Source organism: Cryptomeria japonica, unplaced genomic scaffold (assembly GCF_030272615.1).
Source record: "Cryptomeria japonica unplaced genomic scaffold, Sugi_1.0 HiC_scaffold_101, whole genome shotgun sequence".
Lineage (NCBI taxonomy): Eukaryota > Viridiplantae > Streptophyta > Pinopsida > Cupressales > Cupressaceae > Cryptomeria > Cryptomeria japonica.
This window is the reverse complement of record NW_026728923.1, coordinates 330064-350000: the sequence shown is the minus strand read 5'-3', so window position 1 is coordinate 350000 and position 19937 is coordinate 330064. Positions and strand designations below refer to the sequence as shown.

Here is a 19937-nt window from a genome sequence, read left to right as displayed (position 1 = left end):
GTGCGCACCTTGGTGGGCGCCATGGTGCACTCCGAGGTGCCCAAGATTGGTGCGCACCAAGGAGCGCTCCGAAGTGCGCTCCAAGGTGCGCAGGTGCGCGCGAAGTCGAAAGTTGGGTTAATTGTCCGGTTTGCCTCGGGTGCGCACCTTGCGTGCACCTTCGCCAGGGTGGGCGCCTTGGTGCGCACACCTTGGCTGGGCTGCGCACCCGGGCGCGCACACCTTGGCACCCGCGTTTCCTTCATTTTAAATTTTTTTTTTTTACAATCTCTCAAGTGGGAAATTCTATAATCTCAACTTTTTTTGCCTTTTCAGGAAACTTTTGAATGGAGCGCATCATTGGTGCGCTCCGAAGTGTGCTCCAAGGTGCGCACCTCTGGTGTGCTCCAAAGCTCTCTCCAGCTGCGTGCACCTGCCCCGGCCGCGCACCCGGCCCCGCCCAGCTTCGCTCACCTGTCCCGGGCGTCTGGTGCGGAACCTTAGAGTAAGAAACATCACCGTGCACCTTGGCCAACGTGCGCGACTCGACCGAGCGCGCACTGGCCGAGGTGCACACCGATTTCACCTGGGTGCGCGCGCAGCACCTCGGGCGCACCGGGGTGCGCGCACAACGCCCGGGTTGCACCGTGGCCTGTGTGCTCGGGGCGCCTCGGGTGCGCGCTCGGTGTCGCCCCCGCGCGCGCGGTAGTGCGGGCAGCGCACCCCGGCCCGGCCCGGCCCCGACGAGAACGCAAACGGGCAAAAGGTTTATTCAAATAGCATTGCGACGCCCGGCGAAAAACTAAAAAAGGGTGCAACACCGGGACTTCCCGGGAGGTCACCCATCCCAGTACTACTCCGGCCCAAGCGCGCTTAACTGCGGAGTTCTGATGGGATCCGGTGCACTAACGCTGGTATGATCGCACCCGTTATGAGCTTGTCGCAGTGTGTACTTAGCAAACCGCGACCCACGTGCGAATCCACCCCGGCCACCCACCCCCGTCGAGGTGCACACCCTCCCTCGCGAAGTGCGCCCCGTTCGCCAAGTGTGAGCCCTGCCCGGGTGCGCGCACCTTGCTAGGGCGTCGGGTGTGCACCCGGCCCGGCCTACGTGCGTGCACCTGGACGGGGCGTCGTGTGCGTGCAGTGTCCCGTCTGCAACGCGGTGCCCACACACCACCTCGGGCGCAACGACCTGCGCTCACATGTGGGCCGAGTGCACCTTGGTGCATGTTCGGGGCGCCTCGGGTGCACGCTCGATCTTGCCCCGGTGCACCAAGGCGCTCGGTTTGCCCCGGGTGCGCACTTGGTGCAAGGTGGGCACCCAAAATAGGGATCAAGCACCAAAACACAAGTTTCGGGATGCAAAATGGGACCCAAGGACCACAAATGCGTTCCAAGACCCATGATGGGTCCACGAGAACAAAAATGTGTTCCGAGACTTAATAAACAAATATTGGGTTTTAGGAGAAGAAACATGCTCTGATGCCCAAAACGAGAATCGACCCCGAAAAGGCCACAGGCCAAAAGTGGGATGCGAGACAAAAAAAAATGGGACCCGAGGACCAAAATTGGGTTCCCAGGTCGAAGACAGGGCAACCGGACAAGAAACGACCTCTAAGGCTCGAAATGAGTCCCGACGACTAAAACTTGACAAGAAGCACCCATCAGGCACCCAACTCGACACCCATGGGATGCCGACCCACCCGGGCTTCCACCTAGCACACCTTGGCACCCACCCACCCTCGCACCCAACCTCGCACCCAACTTAGCACCTTTGAACCCACATTGGCACTCACCCTGACCCTGGCACCTTGGAACCCACATTGGCACTCACCTTGACCCTGGCACCCACCTTTGCACTCACCTTGGGACCCACCCTGGCTCCCACCTCGGCACCCACCCAGACACCCACCTTGGTTCCTTGGCACCCACCTTGGATCCTTGGCACCCACCCCGACACCCACCTTGGCACGCAACTTGGCTACTTGCCACCCACCTTGGCTCCTTGACGCCCACCCCGACAACCACCCCGTGACCTACCCTGGCTAGGGTTGGTGCACACCCACCCTGGTGCCCACCTTGGCACCCACCCCATGACCCACCTTGGCACGCACCTTAGTACCCACCCCGTTACCCACCCTAGGACCCACCCCGTGACCCACCTTGGCCAGGGTGGGTGCCTTGGTGCGCACAACTTGCCTGGGCTGCACACCAGGGCGGGCTCAAGATGGCACCCGCGTTCCGTTTTTTTCACTATCTTTCAAAACGGAAATTTTAAAATCTCGTTTTTTTTTTTTTTTTGCCTTTTCTGGAAATTAGTGAAGGCAGCGCATCAAAGGTGCGCAATGCTGGTGCGAACCCGGGAGCGCTCCGATGTGTGCTCCAAGGTGCGGCGTGCACGAAGTCCGAGCCCGGCTTGCCCCGGGTGCGCACCTCGCGTGCACCTTCGCCGGGGTGAGCACCTTGGCTGGGTTGCGCGCCCTGGTGCGCACCAAGGAGCGCTCTGAAGTGTGCTCCAAGGTGCGGCGTGCACGAAGTCGGAGCTCGGTTTGCCCCGGGTGTGCACCTCGGGTGCGCACCTCGCGTGCACCTTCGCTGCGGTGGGCACCTTGGCTGGGTTGCGCGCCTTGGTGGGCACCATGCAGTGCACGAAGTCGGAGCCCGGTTTGCCCCGGGCGCGCACCTCCGCCAGGGTGGGCACCTTGGTGCGCACAACTTGCCTGGGCTGCGCACCAGGAAGGGCTCAAGATGGCACCCGCGTTCCGTTTTTTTCACTATCTTTCAGAACGGAAATTTTAAAATATCGTTTTTTTTTGCCTTTTCTGGAAATTAGTGAAGGCAGCGCATCAAAGGTGCGCAACGCTGGTGCGAACCTGGGAGCGCTCCGATGTGTGCTCCAAGGTGCGGCGTGCACGAAGTCGGAGCCCGGTTTGCCCCGGGTGCGCCCTGGTGGGCACCATGGTGCGCACCAAGGAGCGCTCCGAAGTGTGCTCCAAGGTGCGGCCTGCACGAAGTCGGAGCCCGGTTTGCCCCGGGCGTGCACCGCGGGTGGGCACCTTGGTGCGCATGCCTTGCCTGGGCTGCGCACCAGGGCGGGCTCAAGATGGCACCCGCGTTCCGTTTTTTTCACTATCTTTCAAAACGGAAATTTTAAAATCTCATTTTTTTTTGCCTTTTCTGGAAATTAGTGAAGGCAGCGCATCAAAGGTGCGCACCTCGCTGCCCACCACGGTGCGCAACGCCGGTGGGCACCCGGGAGTGCTTCGAAGTGTGCTCCAAGGTGCTGCGTGCACGTTGTCGGAGCCCGGTTTGCCCCGGGTGCGCACCTCGCGTGCACCTTCGTCGGGGTGGGCACCTTGGCTGGGTTTGCCCCGGCTGCGCTCCGAAGCGGGGTTATTGGAGCGCCGCCTCTTTTTTTGTCGGAGCGTTTGGTGGGGTTTCTCGCATTGGCTCTTCCCAGGCCCGGTTGCCACCCTGGCGCGCACGAAGTCGGAAGTAGGGTTAATTGCCCGGGTGCGCACCTTTGCCAGGGTGGGCACCTTACCTGGGCTGTGCACCAGGGCGGGCTCAAGATGGCACCCGCGTTCCGTTTTTTTCACTATCTTTCAAAACGGAAATTTTAAAATCTCCTCTTTTTTTTGCCTTTTCTGGAAATTAGTGAAGGCAGCGCATCAAAGGTGCGCACCTCGCTGCCCACCTTGGTGTGCTCTGAGGTGCGCACCCGGGAGCGCTACGAAGTGTGCTCCAAGGTGCGGCGTGCACGTTGTCGGAGCCCGGTTTGCCCCGGGTGCGCACCTCGCCTGCACCTTGGCCGGGGTGGGCACCCTGGCTGGGTTTGCCCAGGGTGCGCTCCGAAGCGGGGTTACTGGAGCGCCCCCTCTTTTTTTGTCAGAGCGTTTGGTGGGGTTTCTCGCATTGGCTCTTCCCAGGCCCGGTTGTTGGGTGCGCTCCCACCCTGGCGCGCGCGAAGTTGGAAGTTGGGTTAATTGCCCGGGCGCGCACCTTCGCCAGGGTGGGCACCTTGGTGCGCACACCTTGGCTGGGCTGCGCACCAGGGCGGGCTCAAGATGGCACCAGCATTCCCTTTTTCTCACTATCTTTCAAAACGGAAATTTTAAAATCTCGTTTTTTTTTGCCTTTTATGGAAATTAGTGAAGGCATCGCATCAAAGGTGCGCACCTCGCTGCCCACCTTGGTGTGCTCCGAGGTGCCCACCACGGTGCGCTCCGAGGTGCCCACCACGGTGCGCAACGCCGGTGCGAACCCGGGAGCGCCCCGATGTGTGCTCCAAGGTGCGGCGTGCACGAAGCCGGACCCCGGTTTGCCCCGGGTGCGCACCTCGCGTGCACCTTGGTGCGCACACCTTGGCTGGGTTGCGCGGCCTGGTGGGCACCATGGTGCGCACCAAGGAGCGCTCCAAAGTGTGCTCCAAGGTGCGGCGTGCACGAAGTCCTAGCCCGGTTTGCCCCGGGTGCGCACCTTCGCCGCGGTGGGCACCATGGCGTGCACGAAGTCGGAGCCCGGTTTGCCCCGGGTGCGCACCTCGCGTGCACCTTCGTCGGGGTGGGCACCTCGGCTGGGTTGCGCGCCCTGGTGCGCACCAAGGAGCGCTCCGAAGTGTGCTCCAAGGTGCGGCGTGCACGAAGTCGGAGCCCGGTTTGCCCCGGGTGCGCACCTTCGCCGCGGTGGGCACCCTGGTGCGCACCATGGCGTGCACGAAGTCGGAGCCCGGTTTGCCCCGGGTGCGCACCTCGCGTGCACCTTCGGCGGGGTTGCGCGCCCTGGTGCGCACCAAGGAGCGCTCCGAAGTGTGCTCCAAGGTGCGGCGTGCACGAAGTCGGAGCCCGGTTTGCCCCGGGTGCGCACCTCGCGTGCACCTTCGGCGGGGTTGCGCGCCCTGGTGGGCACCATGGTGCGCACCAAGGAGCGCTCCGAAGTGTGCTCCAAGGTGCGGCGTGCACGAAGTCGGAGCCCGGTTTGCCCCAGGTGCGCACCTCGCGTGCACCTTCGCCGCGGTGGGCACCATGGCGTGCACGAAGTCGGAGCCCGGTTTGCCCCGGGTGCGCACCTCGCGTGCACCTTCGCCGGGGTGGGCACCTCGGCTGGGTTGCGCGCCCTGGTGCGCACCAAGGAGCGCTCCGAAGTGTGCTCCAAGGTGCGGCGTGCACGAAGTCGGAGCCCGGTTTGCCCCGGGTGCGCACCTCGCGTGCACCTTCGCCGCGGTGGGCACCATGGCGTGCACGAAGTCGGAGCCCGGTTTGCCCCGGGTGCGCACCCCGCGTGCACCTTCGCCGGGGTGGGCACCTCGGCTGGGTTGCGCGCCCTGGTGCGCACCAAGGAGCGCTCCGAAGTGTGCTCCAAGGTGCGGCGTGCACGAAGTCGGAGCCCGGTTTGCCCCGGGTGCGCACCTCGCGTGCACCTTCGCCGCGGTGGGCACCTTGGCTGGGTTGGGCACCATTGAGCGCTCCGAAGTGTGCTCCAAGGTGCGCACCATGGCCCTCCAAGGTGCGCAGCATGGCGTGCACGAAGTCGGAGCCCGGTTTGCCCCGGGTGCGCACCTCGCGTGCACCTTCGCCAGGGTGGGCACCTCGGTGCGCACACCTTCTCAATGTTTTCTTGCCTTTTCTGGAAATTGGTGAAGGCAGCGCATCAAAGGTGCGCACCTCGGTGTGCTCCGAGGTGCGAACCCGAGAGCGCTCCGAGGTGCCCACGAAGTCGAAAGTCGGGTTAATTGCATTGTTTTCCCCGGGTGCGCTCCGAGGTGCGCAACATCGGTGCGCACCAAGGAGGGCTCCGAAGTGTGCTCCAAGGTGCGCACGATTCGGAGCTCGGTTTGCCCGGGGTGCGCACACCTTGGCTGGGTTGCGCACCCTTTGTGCGCTCCAAGGTGCGCACGAAGTCGGAGCTCGGTTTGCCCCGGGTGCGCACCTTCGCCAGGGTGCGCACCTTGATGCGCACGCCTTGGCTGGGCTGCGCACCTTGGTGGGCGCCATGGTGCGCACCTTTCGTGCGCTCCAAGGTGCGCACGAAGTCGGAGCTCGGTTTGCCCCGGGTGCGCACCTTGGTGGGCGCCATGGTGCACTCCGAGGTGCCCAAGATTGGTGCGCACCAAGGAGCGCTCCGAAGTGCGCTCCAAGGTGCGCAGGTGCGCGCGAAGTCGAAAGTTGGGTTAATTGTCCGGTTTGCCTCGGGTGCGCACCTTGCGTGCACCTTCGCCAGGGTGGGCGCCTTGGTGCGCACACCTTGGCTGGGCTGCGCACCCGGGCGCGCACACCTTGGCACCCGCGTTTCCTTCATTTTAAATTTTTTTTTTTTACAATCTCTCAAGTGGGAAATTCTATAATCTCAACTTTTTTTGCCTTTTCAGGAAACTTTTGAATGGAGCGCATCATTGGTGCGCTCCGAAGTGTGCTCCAAGGTGCGCACCTCTGGTGTGCTCCAAAGCTCTCTCCAGCTGCGTGCACCTGCCCCGGCCGCGCACCCGGCCCCGCCCAGCTTCGCTCACCTGTCCCGGGCGTCTGGTGCGGAACCTTAGAGTAAGAAACATCACCGTGCACCTTGGCCAACGTGCGCGACTCGACCGAGCGCGCACTGGCCGAGGTGCACACCGATTTCACCTGGGTGCGCGCGCAGCACCTCGGGCGCACCGGGGTGCGCGCACAACGCCCGGGTTGCACCGTGGCCTGTGTGCTCGGGGCGCCTCGGGTGCGCGCTCGGTGTCGCCCCCGCGCGCGCGGTAGTGCGGGCAGCGCACCCCGGCCCGGCCCGGCCCCGACGAGAACGCAAACGGGCAAAAGGTTTATTCAAATAGCATTGCGACGCCCGGCGAAAAACTAAGAAAGGGTGCAACACCGGGACTTCCCGGGAGGTCACCCATCCCAGTACTACTCCGGCCCAAGCGCGCTTAACTGCGGAGTTCTGATGGGATCCGGTGCACTAACGCTGGTATGATCGCACCCGTTATGAGCTTGTCGCAGTGTGTACTTAGCAAACCGCGACCCACGTGCGAATCCACCCCGGCCACCCACCCCCGTCGAGGTGCACACCCTCCCTCGCGAAGTGCGCCCCGTTCGCCAAGTGTGAGCCCTGCCCGGGTGCGCGCACCTTGCTAGGGCGTCGGGTGTGCACCCGGCCCGGCCTACGTGCGTGCACCTGGACGGGGCGTCGTGTGCGTGCAGTGTCCCGTCTGCAACGCGGTGCCCACACACCACCTCGGGCGCAACGACCTGCGCTCACATGTGGGCCGAGTGCACCTTGGTGCATGTTCGGGGCGCCTCGGGTGCACGCTCGATCTTGCCCCGGTGCACCAAGGCGCTCGGTTTGCCCCGGGTGCGCACTTGGTGCAAGGTGGGCACCCAAAATAGGGATCAAGCACCAAAACACAAGTTTCGGGATGCAAAATGGGACCCAAGGACCACAAATGCGTTCCAAGACCCATGATGGGTCCACGAGAACAAAAATGTGTTCCGAGACTTAATAAACAAATATTGGGTTTTAGGAGAAGAAACATGCTCTGATGCCCAAAACGAGAATCGACCCCGAAAAGGCCACAGGCCAAAAGTGGGATGCGAGACAAAAAAAAATGGGACCCGAGGACCAAAATTGGGTTCCCAGGTCGAAGACAGGGCAACCGGACAAGAAACGACCTCTAAGGCTCGAAATGAGTCCCGACGACTAAAACTTGACAAGAAGCACCCATCAGGCACCCAACTCGACACCCATGGGATGCCGACCCACCCGGGCTTCCACCTAGCACACCTTGGCACCCACCCACCCTCGCACCCAACCTCGCACCCAACTTAGCACCTTTGAACCCACATTGGCACTCACCCTGACCCTGGCACCTTGGAACCCACATTGGCACTCACCTTGACCCTGGCACCCACCTTTGCACTCACCTTGGGACCCACCCTGGCTCCCACCTCGGCACCCACCCAGACACCCACCTTGGTTCCTTGGCACCCACCTTGGATCCTTGGCACCCACCCCGACACCCACCTTGGCACGCAACTTGGCTACTTGCCACCCACCTTGGCTCCTTGACGCCCACCCCGACAACCACCCCGTGACCTACCCTGGCTAGGGTTGGTGCACACCCACCCTGGTGCCCACCTTGGCACCCACCCCATGACCCACCTTGGCACGCACCTTAGTACCCACCCCGTTACCCACCCTAGGACCCACCCCGTGACCCACCTTGGCCAGGGTGGGTGCCTTGGTGCGCACAACTTGCCTGGGCTGCACACCAGGGCGGGCTCAAGATGGCACCCGCGTTCCGTTTTTTTCACTATCTTTCAAAACGGAAATTTTAAAATCTCGTTTTTTTTTTTTTTTTGCCTTTTCTGGAAATTAGTGAAGGCAGCGCATCAAAGGTGCGCAATGCTGGTGCGAACCCGGGAGCGCTCCGATGTGTGCTCCAAGGTGCGGCGTGCACGAAGTCCGAGCCCGGCTTGCCCCGGGTGCGCACCTCGCGTGCACCTTCGCCGGGGTGAGCACCTTGGCTGGGTTGCGCGCCCTGGTGCGCACCAAGGAGCGCTCTGAAGTGTGCTCCAAGGTGCGGCGTGCACGAAGTCGGAGCTCGGTTTGCCCCGGGTGTGCACCTCGGGTGCGCACCTCGCGTGCACCTTCGCTGCGGTGGGCACCTTGGCTGGGTTGCGCGCCTTGGTGGGCACCATGCAGTGCACGAAGTCGGAGCCCGGTTTGCCCCGGGCGCGCACCTCCGCCAGGGTGGGCACCTTGGTGCGCACAACTTGCCTGGGCTGCGCACCAGGAAGGGCTCAAGATGGCACCCGCGTTCCGTTTTTTTCACTATCTTTCAGAACGGAAATTTTAAAATATCGTTTTTTTTTGCCTTTTCTGGAAATTAGTGAAGGCAGCGCATCAAAGGTGCGCAACGCTGGTGCGAACCTGGGAGCGCTCCGATGTGTGCTCCAAGGTGCGGCGTGCACGAAGTCGGAGCCCGGTTTGCCCCGGGTGCGCCCTGGTGGGCACCATGGTGCGCACCAAGGAGCGCTCCGAAGTGTGCTCCAAGGTGCGGCCTGCACGAAGTCGGAGCCCGGTTTGCCCCGGGTGTGCACCGCGGGTGGGCACCTTGGTGCGCATGCCTTGCCTGGGCTGCGCACCAGGGCGGGCTCAAGATGGCACCCGCGTTCCGTTTTTTTCACTATCTTTCAAAACGGAAATTTTAAAATCTCATTTTTTTTTGCCTTTTCTGGAAATTAGTGAAGGCAGCGCATCAAAGGTGCGCACCTCGCTGCCCACCACGGTGCGCAACGCCGGTGGGCACCCGGGAGTGCTTCGAAGTGTGCTCCAAGGTGCTGCGTGCACGTTGTCGGAGCCCGGTTTGCCCCGGGTGCGCACCTCGCGTGCACCTTCGTCGGGGTGGGCACCTTGGCTGGGTTTGCCCCGGCTGCGCTCCGAAGCGGGGTTATTGGAGCGCCGCCTCTTTTTTTGTCGGAGCGTTTGGTGGGGTTTCTCGCATTGGCTCTTCCCAGGCCCGGTTGCCACCCTGGCGCGCACGAAGTCGGAAGTAGGGTTAATTGCCCGGGTGCGCACCTTTGCCAGGGTGGGCACCTTACCTGGGCTGTGCACCCGGGCGGGCTCAAGATGGCACCCGCGTTCCGTTTTTTTCACTATCTTTCAAAACGGAAATTTTAAAATCTCCTCTTTTTTTTGCCTTTTCTGGAAATTAGTGAAGGCAGCGCATCAAAGGTGCGCACCTCGCTGCCCACCTTGGTGTGCTCTGAGGTGCGCACCCGGGAGCGCTACGAAGTGTGCTCCAAGGTGCGGCGTGCACGTTGTCGGAGCCCGGTTTGCCCCGGGTGCGCACCTCGCCTGCACCTTGGCCGGGGTGGGCACCCTGGCTGGGTTTGCCCAGGGTGCGCTCCGAAGCGGGGTTACTGGAGCGCCCCCTCTTTTTTTGTCAGAGCGTTTGGTGGGGTTTCTCGCATTGGCTCTTCCCAGGCCCGGTTGTTGGGTGCGCTCCCACCCTGGCGCGCGCGAAGTTGGAAGTTGGGTTAATTGCCCGGGCGCGCACCTTCGCCAGGGTGGGCACCTTGGTGCGCACACCTTGGCTGGGCTGCGCACCAGGGCGGGCTCAAGATGGCACCAGCATTCCCTTTTTCTCACTATCTTTCAAAACGGAAATTTTAAAATCTCGTTTTCTTTTGCCTTTTATGGAAATTAGTGAAGGCATCGCATCAAAGGTGCGCACCTCGCTGCCCACCTTGGTGTGCTCCGAGGTGCCCACCACGGTGCGCTCCGAGGTGCCCACCACGGTGCGCAACGCCGGTGCGAACCCGGGAGCGCCCCGATGTGTGCTCCAAGGTGCGGCGTGCACGAAGCCGGACCCCGGTTTGCCCCGGGTGCGCACCTCGCGTGCACCTTGGTGCGCACACCTTGGCTGGGTTGCGCGGCCTGGTGGGCACCATGGTGCGCACCAAGGAGCGCTCCGAAGTGTGCTCCAAGGTGCGGCGTGCACGAAGTCCTAGCCCGGTTTGCCCCGGGTGCGCACCTTCGCCGCGGTGGGCACCATGGCGTGCACGAAGTCGGAGCCCGGTTTGCCCCGGGTGCGCACCTCGCGTGCACCTTCGCCGGGGTGGGCACCTCGGCTGGGTTGCGCGCCCTGGTGCGCACCAAGGAGCGCTCCGAAGTGTGCTCCAAGGTGCGGCGTGCACGAAGTCGGAGCCCGGTTTGCCCCGGGTGCGCACCTTCGCCGCGGTGGGCACCCTGGTGCGCACCATGGCGTGCACGAAGTCGGAGCCCGGTTTGCCCCGGGTGCGCACCTCGCGTGCACCTTCGGCGGGGTTGCGCGCCCTGGTGCGCACCAAGGAGCGCTCCGAAGTGTGCTCCAAGGTGCGGCGTGCACGAAGTCGGAGCCCGGTTTGCCCCGGGTGCGCACCTCGCGTGCACCTTCGGCGGGGTTGCGCGCCCTGGTGGGCACCATGGTGCGCACCAAGGAGCGCTCCGAAGTGTGCTCCAAGGTGCGGCGTGCACGAAGTCGGAGCCCGGTTTGCCCCGGGTGCGCACCTCGCGTGCACCTTCGCCGCGGTGGGCACCATGGCGTGCACGAAGTCGGAGCCCGGTTTGCCCCGGGTGCGCACCTCGCGTGCACCTTCGCCGCGGTGGGCACCATGGCGTGCACGAAGTCGGAGCCCGGTTTGCCCCGGGTGCGCACCTCGCGTGCACCTTCGCTGGGGTGGGCACCTCGGCTGGGTTGCGCGCCCTGGTGCGCACCAAGGAGCGCTCCGAAGTGTGCTCCAAGGTGCGGCGTGCACGAAGTCGGAGCCCGGTTTGCCCCGGGTGCGCACCTCGCGTGCACCTTCGCCGCGGTGGGCACCATGGCGTGCACGAAGTCGGAGCCCGGTTTGCCCCGGGTGCGCACCCCGCGTGCACCTTCGCCGGGGTGGGCACCTCGGCTGGGTTGCGCGCCCTGGTGCGCACCAAGGAGCGCTCCGAAGTGTGCTCCAAGGTGCGGCGTGCACGAAGTCGGAGCCCGGTTTACCCCGGGTGCGCACCTCGCGTGCACCTTCGCCGCGGTGGGCACCTTGGCTGGGTTGGGCACCATTGAGCGCTCCGAAGTGTGCTCCAAGGTGCGCACCATGGCCCTCCAAGGTGCGCAGCATGGCGTGCACGAAGTCGGAGCCCGGTTTGCCCCGGGTGCGCACCTCGCGTGCACCTTCGCCAGGGTGGGCACCTCGGTGCGCACACCTTCTCAATGTTTTCTTGCCTTTTCTGGAAATTGGTGAAGGCAGCGCATCAAAGGTGCGCACCTCGGTGTGCTCCGAGGTGCGAACCCGAGAGCGCTCCGAGGTGCCCACGAAGTCGAAAGTCGGGTTAATTGCATTGTTTTCCCCGGGTGCGCTCCGAGGTGCGCAACATCGGTGCGCACCAAGGAGGGCTCCGAAGTGTGCTCCAAGGTGCGCACGATTCGGAGCTCGGTTTGCCCGGGGTGCGCACACCTTGGCTGGGTTGCGCACCCTTTGTGCGCTCCAAGGTGCGCACGAAGTCGGAGCTCGGTTTGCCCCGGGTGCGCACCTTCGCCAGGGTGCGCACCTTGATGCGCACGCCTTGGCTGGGCTGCGCACCTTGGTGGGCGCCATGGTGCGCACCTTTCGTGCGCTCCAAGGTGCGCACGAAGTCGGAGCTCGGTTTGCCCCGGGTGCGCACCTTGGTGGGCGCCATGGTGCACTCCGAGGTGCCCAAGATTGGTGCGCACCAAGGAGCGCTCCGAAGTGCGCTCCAAGGTGCGCAGGTGCGCGCGAAGTCGAAAGTTGGGTTAATTGTCCGGTTTGCCTCGGGTGCGCACCTTGCGTGCACCTTCGCCAGGGTGGGCGCCTTGGTGCGCACACCTTGGCTGGGCTGCGCACCCGGGCGCGCACACCTTGGCACCCGCGTTTCCTTCATTTTAAATTTTTTTTTTTTACAATCTCTCAAGTGGGAAATTCTATAATCTCAACTTTTTTTGCCTTTTCAGGAAACTTTTGAATGGAGCGCATCATTGGTGCGCTCCGAAGTGTGCTCCAAGGTGCGCACCTCTGGTGTGCTCCAAAGCTCTCTCCAGCTGCGTGCACCTGCCCCGGCCGCGCACCCGGCCCCGCCCAGCTTCGCTCACCTGTCCCGGGCGTCTGGTGCGGAACCTTAGAGTAAGAAACATCACCGTGCACCTTGGCCAACGTGCGCGACTCGACCGAGCGCGCACTGGCCGAGGTGCACACCGATTTCACCTGGGTGCGCGCGCAGCACCTCGGGCGCACCGGGGTGCGCGCACAACGCCCGGGTTGCACCGTGGCCTGTGTGCTCGGGGCGCCTCGGGTGCGCGCTCGGTGTCGCCCCCGCGCGCGCGGTAGTGCGGGCAGCGCACCCCGGCCCGGCCCGGCCCGGCCCCGACGAGAACGCAAACGGGCAAAAGGTTTATTCAAATAGCATTGCGACGCCCGGCGAAAAACTAAGAAAGGGTGCAACACCGGGACTTCCCGGGAGGTCACCCATCCCAGTACTACTCCGGCCCAAGCGCGCTTAACTGCGGAGTTCTGATGGGATCCGGTGCACTAACGCTGGTATGATCGCACCCGTTATGAGCTTGTCGCAGTGTGTACTTAGCAAACCGCGACCCACGTGCGAATCCACCCCGGCCACCCACCCCCGTCGAGGTGCACACCCTCCCTCGCGAAGTGCGCCCCGTTCGCCAAGTGTGAGCCCTGCCCGGGTGCGCGCACCTTGCTAGGGCGTCGGGTGTGCACCCGGCCCGGCCTACGTGCGTGCACCTGGACGGGGCGTCGTGTGCGTGCAGTGTCCCGTCTGCAACGCGGTGCCCACACACCACCTCGGGCGCAACGACCTGCGCTCACATGTGGGCCGAGTGCACCTTGGTGCATGTTCGGGGCGCCTCGGGTGCACGCTCGATCTTGCCCCGGTGCACCAAGGCGCTCGGTTTGCCCCGGGTGCGCACTTGGTGCAAGGTGGGCACCCAAAATAGGGATCAAGCACCAAAACACAAGTTTCGGGATGCAAAATGGGACCCAAGGACCACAAATGCGTTCCAAGACCCATGATGGGTCCACGAGAACAAAAATGTGTTCCGAGACTTAATAAACAAATATTGGGTTTTAGGAGAAGAAACATGCTCTGATGCCCAAAACGAGAATCGACCCCGAAAAGGCCACAGGCCAAAAGTGGGATGCGAGACAAAAAAAAATGGGACCCGAGGACCAAAATTGGGTTCCCAGGTCGAAGACAGGGCAACCGGACAAGAAACGACCTCTAAGGCTCGAAATGAGTCCCGACGACTAAAACTTGACAAGAAGCACCCATCAGGCACCCAACTCGACACCCATGGGATGCCGACCCACCCGGGCTTCCACCTAGCACACCTTGGCACCCACCCACCCTCGCACCCAACCTCGCACCCAACTTAGCACCTTTGAACCCACATTGGCACTCACCCTGACCCTGGCACCTTGGAACCCACATTGGCACTCACCTTGACCCTGGCACCCACCTTTGCACTCACCTTGGGACCCACCCTGGCTCCCACCTCGGCACCCACCCAGACACCCACCTTGGTTCCTTGGCACCCACCTTGGATCCTTGGCACCCACCCCGACACCCACCTTGGCACGCAACTTGGCTACTTGCCACCCACCTTGGCTCCTTGACGCCCACCCCGACAACCACCCCGTGACCTACCCTGGCTAGGGTTGGTGCACACCCACCCTGGTGCCCACCTTGGCACCCACCCCATGACCCACCTTGGCACGCACCTTAGTACCCACCCCGTTACCCACCCTAGGACCCACCCCGTGACCCACCTTGGCCAGGGTGGGTGCCTTGGTGCGCACAACTTGCCTGGGCTGCACACCAGGGCGGGCTCAAGATGGCACCCGCGTTCCGTTTTTTTCACTATCTTTCAAAACGGAAATTTTAAAATCTCGTTTTTTTTTTTTTTTTGCCTTTTCTGGAAATTAGTGAAGGCAGCGCATCAAAGGTGCGCAATGCTGGTGCGAACCCGGGAGCGCTCCGATGTGTGCTCCAAGGTGCGGCGTGCACGAAGTCCGAGCCCGGCTTGCCCCGGGTGCGCACCTCGCGTGCACCTTCGCCGGGGTGAGCACCTTGGCTGGGTTGCGCGCCCTGGTGCGCACCAAGGAGCGCTCTGAAGTGTGCTCCAAGGTGCGGCGTGCACGAAGTCGGAGCTCGGTTTGCCCCGGGTGTGCACCTCGGGTGCGCACCTCGCGTGCACCTTCGCTGCGGTGGGCACCTTGGCTGGGTTGCGCGCCTTGGTGGGCACCATGCAGTGCACGAAGTCGGAGCCCGGTTTGCCCCGGGCGCGCACCTCCGCCAGGGTGGGCACCTTGGTGCGCACAACTTGCCTGGGCTGCGCACCAGGAAGGGCTCAAGATGGCACCCGCGTTCCGTTTTTTTCACTATCTTTCAGAACGGAAATTTTAAAATATCGTTTTTTTTTGCCTTTTCTGGAAATTAGTGAAGGCAGCGCATCAAAGGTGCGCAACACTGGTGCGAACCTGGGAGCGCTCCGATGTGTGCTCCAAGGTGCGGCGTGCACGAAGTCGGAGCCCGGTTTGCCCCGGGTGCGCCCTGGTGGGCACCATGGTGCGCACCAAGGAGCGCTCCGAAGTGTGCTCCAAGGTGCGGCCTGCACGAAGTCGGAGCCCGGTTTGCCCCGGGTGTGCACCGCGGGTGGGCACCTTGGTGCGCATGCCTTGCCTGGGCTGCGCACCAGGGCGGGCTCAAGATGGCACCCGCGTTCCGTTTTTTTCACTATCTTTCAAAACGGAAATTTTAAAATCTCATTTTTTTTTGCCTTTTCTGGAAATTAGTGAAGGCAGCGCATCAAAGGTGCGCACCTCGCTGCCCACCACGGTGCGCAACGCCGGTGGGCACCCGGGAGTGCTTCGAAGTGTGCTCCAAGGTGCTGCGTGCACGTTGTCGGAGCCCGGTTTGCCCCGGGTGCGCACCTCGCGTGCACCTTCGTCGGGGTGGGCACCTTGGCTGGGTTTGCCCCGGCTGCGCTCCGAAGCGGGGTTATTGGAGCGCCGCCTCTTTTTTTGTCGGAGCGTTTGGTGGGGTTTCTCGCATTGGCTCTTCCCAGGCCCGGTTGCCACCCTGGCGCGCACGAAGTCGGAAGTAGGGTTAATTGCCCGGGTGCGCACCTTTGCCAGGGTGGGCACCTTACCTGGGCTGTGCACCCGGGCGGGCTCAAGATGGCACCCGCGTTCCGTTTTTTTCACTATCTTTCAAAACGGAAATTTTAAAATCTCCTCTTTTTTTTGCCTTTTCTGGAAATTAGTGAAGGCAGCGCATCAAAGGTGCGCACCTCGCTGCCCACCTTGGTGTGCTCTGAGGTGCGCACCCGGGAGCGCTACGAAGTGTGCTCCAAGGTGCGGCGTGCACGTTGTCGGAGCCCGGTTTGCCCCGGGTGCGCACCTCGCCTGCACCTTGGCCGGGGTGGGCACCCTGGCTGGGTTTGCCCAGGGTGCGCTCCGAAGCGGGGTTACTGGAGCGCCCCCTCTTTTTTTGTCAGAGCGTTTGGTGGGGTTTCTCGCATTGGCTCTTCCCAGGCCCGGTTGTTGGGTGCGCTCCCACCCTGGCGCGCGCGAAGTTGGAAGTTGGGTTAATTGCCCGGGCGCGCACCTTCGCCAGGGTGGGCACCTTGGTGCGCACACCTTGGCTGGGCTGCGCACCAGGGCGGGCTCAAGATGGCACCAGCATTCCCTTTTTCTCACTATCTTTCAAAACGGAAATTTTAAAATCTCGTTTTCTTTTGCCTTTTATGGAAATTAGTGAAGGCATCGCATCAAAGGTGCGCACCTCGCTGCCCACCTTGGTGTGCTCCGAGGTGCCCACCACGGTGCGCTCCGAGGTGCCCACCACGGTGCGCAACGCCGGTGCGAACCCGGGAGCGCCCCGATGTGTGCTCCAAGGTGCGGCGTGCACGAAGCCGGACCCCGGTTTGCCCCGGGTGCGCACCTCGCGTGCACCTTGGTGCGCACACCTTGGCTGGGTTGCGCGGCCTGGTGGGCACCATGGTGCGCACCAAGGAGCGCTCCGAAGTGTGCTCCAAGGTGCGGCGTGCACGAAGTCCTAGCCCGGTTTGCCCCGGGTGCGCACCTTCGCCGCGGTGGGCACCATGGCGTGCACGAAGTCGGAGCCCGGTTTGCCCCGGGTGCGCACCTCGCGTGCACCTTCGCCGGGGTGGGCACCTCGGCTGGGTTGCGCGCCCTGGTGCGCACCAAGGAGCGCTCCGAAGTGTGCTCCAAGGTGCGGCGTGCACGAAGTCGGAGCCCGGTTTGCCCCGGGTGCGCACCTTCGCCGCGGTGGGCACCCTGGTGCGCACCATGGCGTGCACGAAGTCGGAGCCCGGTTTGCCCCGGGTGCGCACCTCGCGTGCACCTTCGGCGGGGTTGCGCGCCCTGGTGCGCACCAAGGAGCGCTCCGAAGTGTGCTCCAAGGTGCGGCGTGCACGAAGTCGGAGCCCGGTTTGCCCCGGGTGCGCACCTCGCGTGCACCTTCGGCGGGGTTGCGCGCCCTGGTGGGCACCATGGTGCGCACCAAGGAGCGCTCCGAAGTGTGCTCCAAGGTGCGGCGTGCACGAAGTCGGAGCCCGGTTTGCCCCGGGTGCGCACCTCGCGTGCACCTTCGCCGCGGTGGGCACCATGGCGTGCACGAAGTCGGAGCCCGGTTTGCCCCGGGTGCGCACCTCGCGTGCACCTTCGCCGGGGTGGGCACCTCGGCTGGGTTGCGCGCCCTGGTGCGCACCAAGGAGCGCTCCGAAGTGTGCTCCAAGGTGCGGCGTGCACGAAGTCGGAGCCCGGTTTGCCCCGGGTGCGCACCTCGCGTGCACCTTCGCCGCGGTGGGCACCATGGCGTGCACGAAGTCGGAGCCCGGTTTGCCTCGGGTGCGCACCCCGCGTGCACCTTCGCCGGGGTGGGCACCTCGGCTGGGTTGCGCGCCCTGGTGCGCACCAAGGAGCGCTCCGAAGTGTGCTCCAAGGTGCGGCGTGCACGAAGTCGGAGCCCGGTTTGCCCCGGGTGCGCACCTCGCGTGCACCTTCGCCGCGGTGGGCACCTTGGCTGGGTTGGGCACCATTGAGCGCTCCGAAGTGTGCTCCAAGGTGCGCACCATGGCCCTCCAAGGTGCGCAGCATGGCGTGCACGAAGTCGGAGCCCGGTTTGCCCCGGGTGCGCACCTCGCGTGCACCTTCGCCAGGGTGGGCACCTCGGTGCGCACACCTTCTCAATGTTTTCTTGCCTTTTCTGGAAATTGGTGAAGGCAGCGCATCAAAGGTGCGCACCTCGGTGTGCTCCGAGGTGCGAACCCGAGAGCGCTCCGAGGTGCCCACGAAGTCGAAAGTCGGGTTAATTGCATTGTTTTCCCCGGGTGCGCTCCGAGGTGCGCAACATCGGTGCGCACCAAGGAGGGCTCCGAAGTGTGCTCCAAGGTGCGCACGATTCGGAGCTCGGTTTGCCCGGGGTGCGCACACCTTGGCTGGGTTGCGCACCCTTTGTGCGCTCCAAGGTGCGCACGAAGTCGGAGCTCGGTTTGCCCCGGGTGCGCACCTTCGCCAGGGTGCGCACCTTGATGCGCACGCCTTGGCTGGGCTGCGCACCTTGGTGGGCGCCATGGTGCGCACCTTTCGTGCGCTCCAAGGTGCGCACGAAGTCGGAGCTCGGTTTGCCCCGGGTGCGCACCTTGGTGGGCGCCATGGTGCACTCCGAGGTGCCCAAGATTGGTGCGCAACAAGGAGCGCTCCGAAGTGCGCTCCAAGGTGCGCAGGTGCGCGCGAAGTCGAAAGTTGGGTTAATTGTCCGGTTTGCCTCGGGTGCGCACCTTGCGTGCACCTTCGCCAGGGTGGGCGCCTTGGTGCGCACACCTTGGCTGGGCTGCGCACCCGGGCGCGCACACCTTGGCACCCGCGTTTCCTTCATTTTAAATTTTTTTTTTTTACAATCTCTCAAGTGGGAAATTCTATAATCTCAACTTTTTTTGCCTTTTCAGGAAACTTTTGAATGGAGCGCATCATTGGTGCGCTCCGAAGTGTGCTCCAAGGTGCGCACCTCTGGTGTGCTCCAAAGCTCTCTCCAGCTGCGTGCACCTGCCCCGGCCGCGCACCCGGCCCCGCCCAGCTTCGCTCACCTGTCCCGGGCGTCTGGTGCGGAACCTTAGAGTAAGAAACATCACCGTGCACCTTGGCCAACGTGCGCGACTCGACCGAGCGCGCACTGGCCGAGGTGCACACCGATTTCACCTGGGTGCGCGCGCAGCACCTCGGGCGCACCGGGGTGCGCGCACAACGCCCGGGTTGCACCGTGGCCTGTGTGCTCGGGGCGCCTCGGGTGCGCGCTCGGTGTCGCCCCCGCGCGCGCGGTAGTGCGGGCAGCGCACCCCGGCCCGGCCCGGCCCCGACGAGAACGCAAACGGGCAAAAGGTTTATTCAAATAGCATTGCGACGCCCGGCGAAAAACTAAGAAAGGGTGCAACACCGGGACTTCCCGGGAGGTCACCCATCCCAGTACTACTCCGGCCCAAGCGCGCTTAACTGCGGAGTTCTGATGGGATCCGGTGCACTAACGCTGGTATGATCGCACCCGTTATGAGCTTGTCGCAGTGTGTACTTAGCAAACCGCGACCCACGTGCGAATCCACCCCGGCCACCCACCCCCGTCGAGGTGCACACCCTCCCTCGCGAAGTGCGCCCCGTTCGCCAAGTGTGAGCCCTGCCCGGGTGCGCGCACCTTGCTAGGGCGTCGGGTGTGCACCCGGCCCGGCCTACGTGCGTGCACCTGGACGGGGCGTCGTGTGCGTGCAGTGTCCCGTCTGCAACGCGGTGCCCACACACCACCTCGGGCGCAACGACCTGCGCTCACATGTGGGCCGAGTGCACCTTGGTGCATGTTCGGGGCGCCTCGGGTGCACGCTCGATCTTGCCCCGGTGCACCAAGGCGCTCGGTTTGCCCCGGGTGCGCACTTGGTGCAAGGTGGGCACCCAAAATAGGGATCAAGCACCAAAACACAAGTTTCGGGATGCAAAATGGGACCCAAGGACCACAAATGCGTTCCAAGACCCATGATGGGTCCACGAGAACAAAAATGTGTTCCGAGACTTAATAAACAAATATTGGGTTTTAGGAGAAGAAACATGCTCTGATGCCCAAAACGAGAATCGACCCCGAAAAGGCCACAGGCCAAAAGTGGGATGCGAGACAAAAAAAAATGGGACCCGAGGACCAAAATTGGGTTCCCAGGTCGAAGACAGGGCAACCGGACAAGAAACGACCTCTAAGGCTCGAAATGAGTCCCGACGACTAAAACTTGACAAGAAGCACCCATCAGGCACCCAACTCGACACCCATGGGATGCCGACCCACCCGGGCTTCCACCTAGCACACCTTGGCACCCACCCACCCTCGCACCCAACCTCGCACCCAACTTAGCACCT

The 19937-nt window shown here is 63.4% G+C and overlaps 4 non-coding genes across 4 annotated transcripts; all 4 read right to left on the bottom strand.

The window, feature by feature from the left end:
* Positions 1-788: 788 nt before the first annotated feature.
* On the bottom strand, positions 789-907 carry LOC131865117 (5S ribosomal RNA). The gene has a single exon (XR_009363849.1). It is a non-coding gene; the product is annotated as a 5S ribosomal RNA (ribosomal RNA).
* A 5915-nt stretch (positions 908-6822) lies between these two features.
* On the bottom strand, positions 6823-6941 carry LOC131865116 (5S ribosomal RNA). The gene has a single exon (XR_009363848.1). It is a non-coding gene; the product is annotated as a 5S ribosomal RNA (ribosomal RNA).
* A 5994-nt stretch (positions 6942-12935) lies between these two features.
* Positions 12936-13054, bottom strand: LOC131865115 (5S ribosomal RNA). Its single transcript, XR_009363847.1, has one exon. It is a non-coding gene; the product is annotated as a 5S ribosomal RNA (ribosomal RNA).
* A 5915-nt stretch (positions 13055-18969) lies between these two features.
* Positions 18970-19088, bottom strand: LOC131865114 (5S ribosomal RNA). The gene has a single exon (XR_009363846.1). It is a non-coding gene; the product is annotated as a 5S ribosomal RNA (ribosomal RNA).
* Positions 19089-19937: the final 849 nt, after the last annotated feature.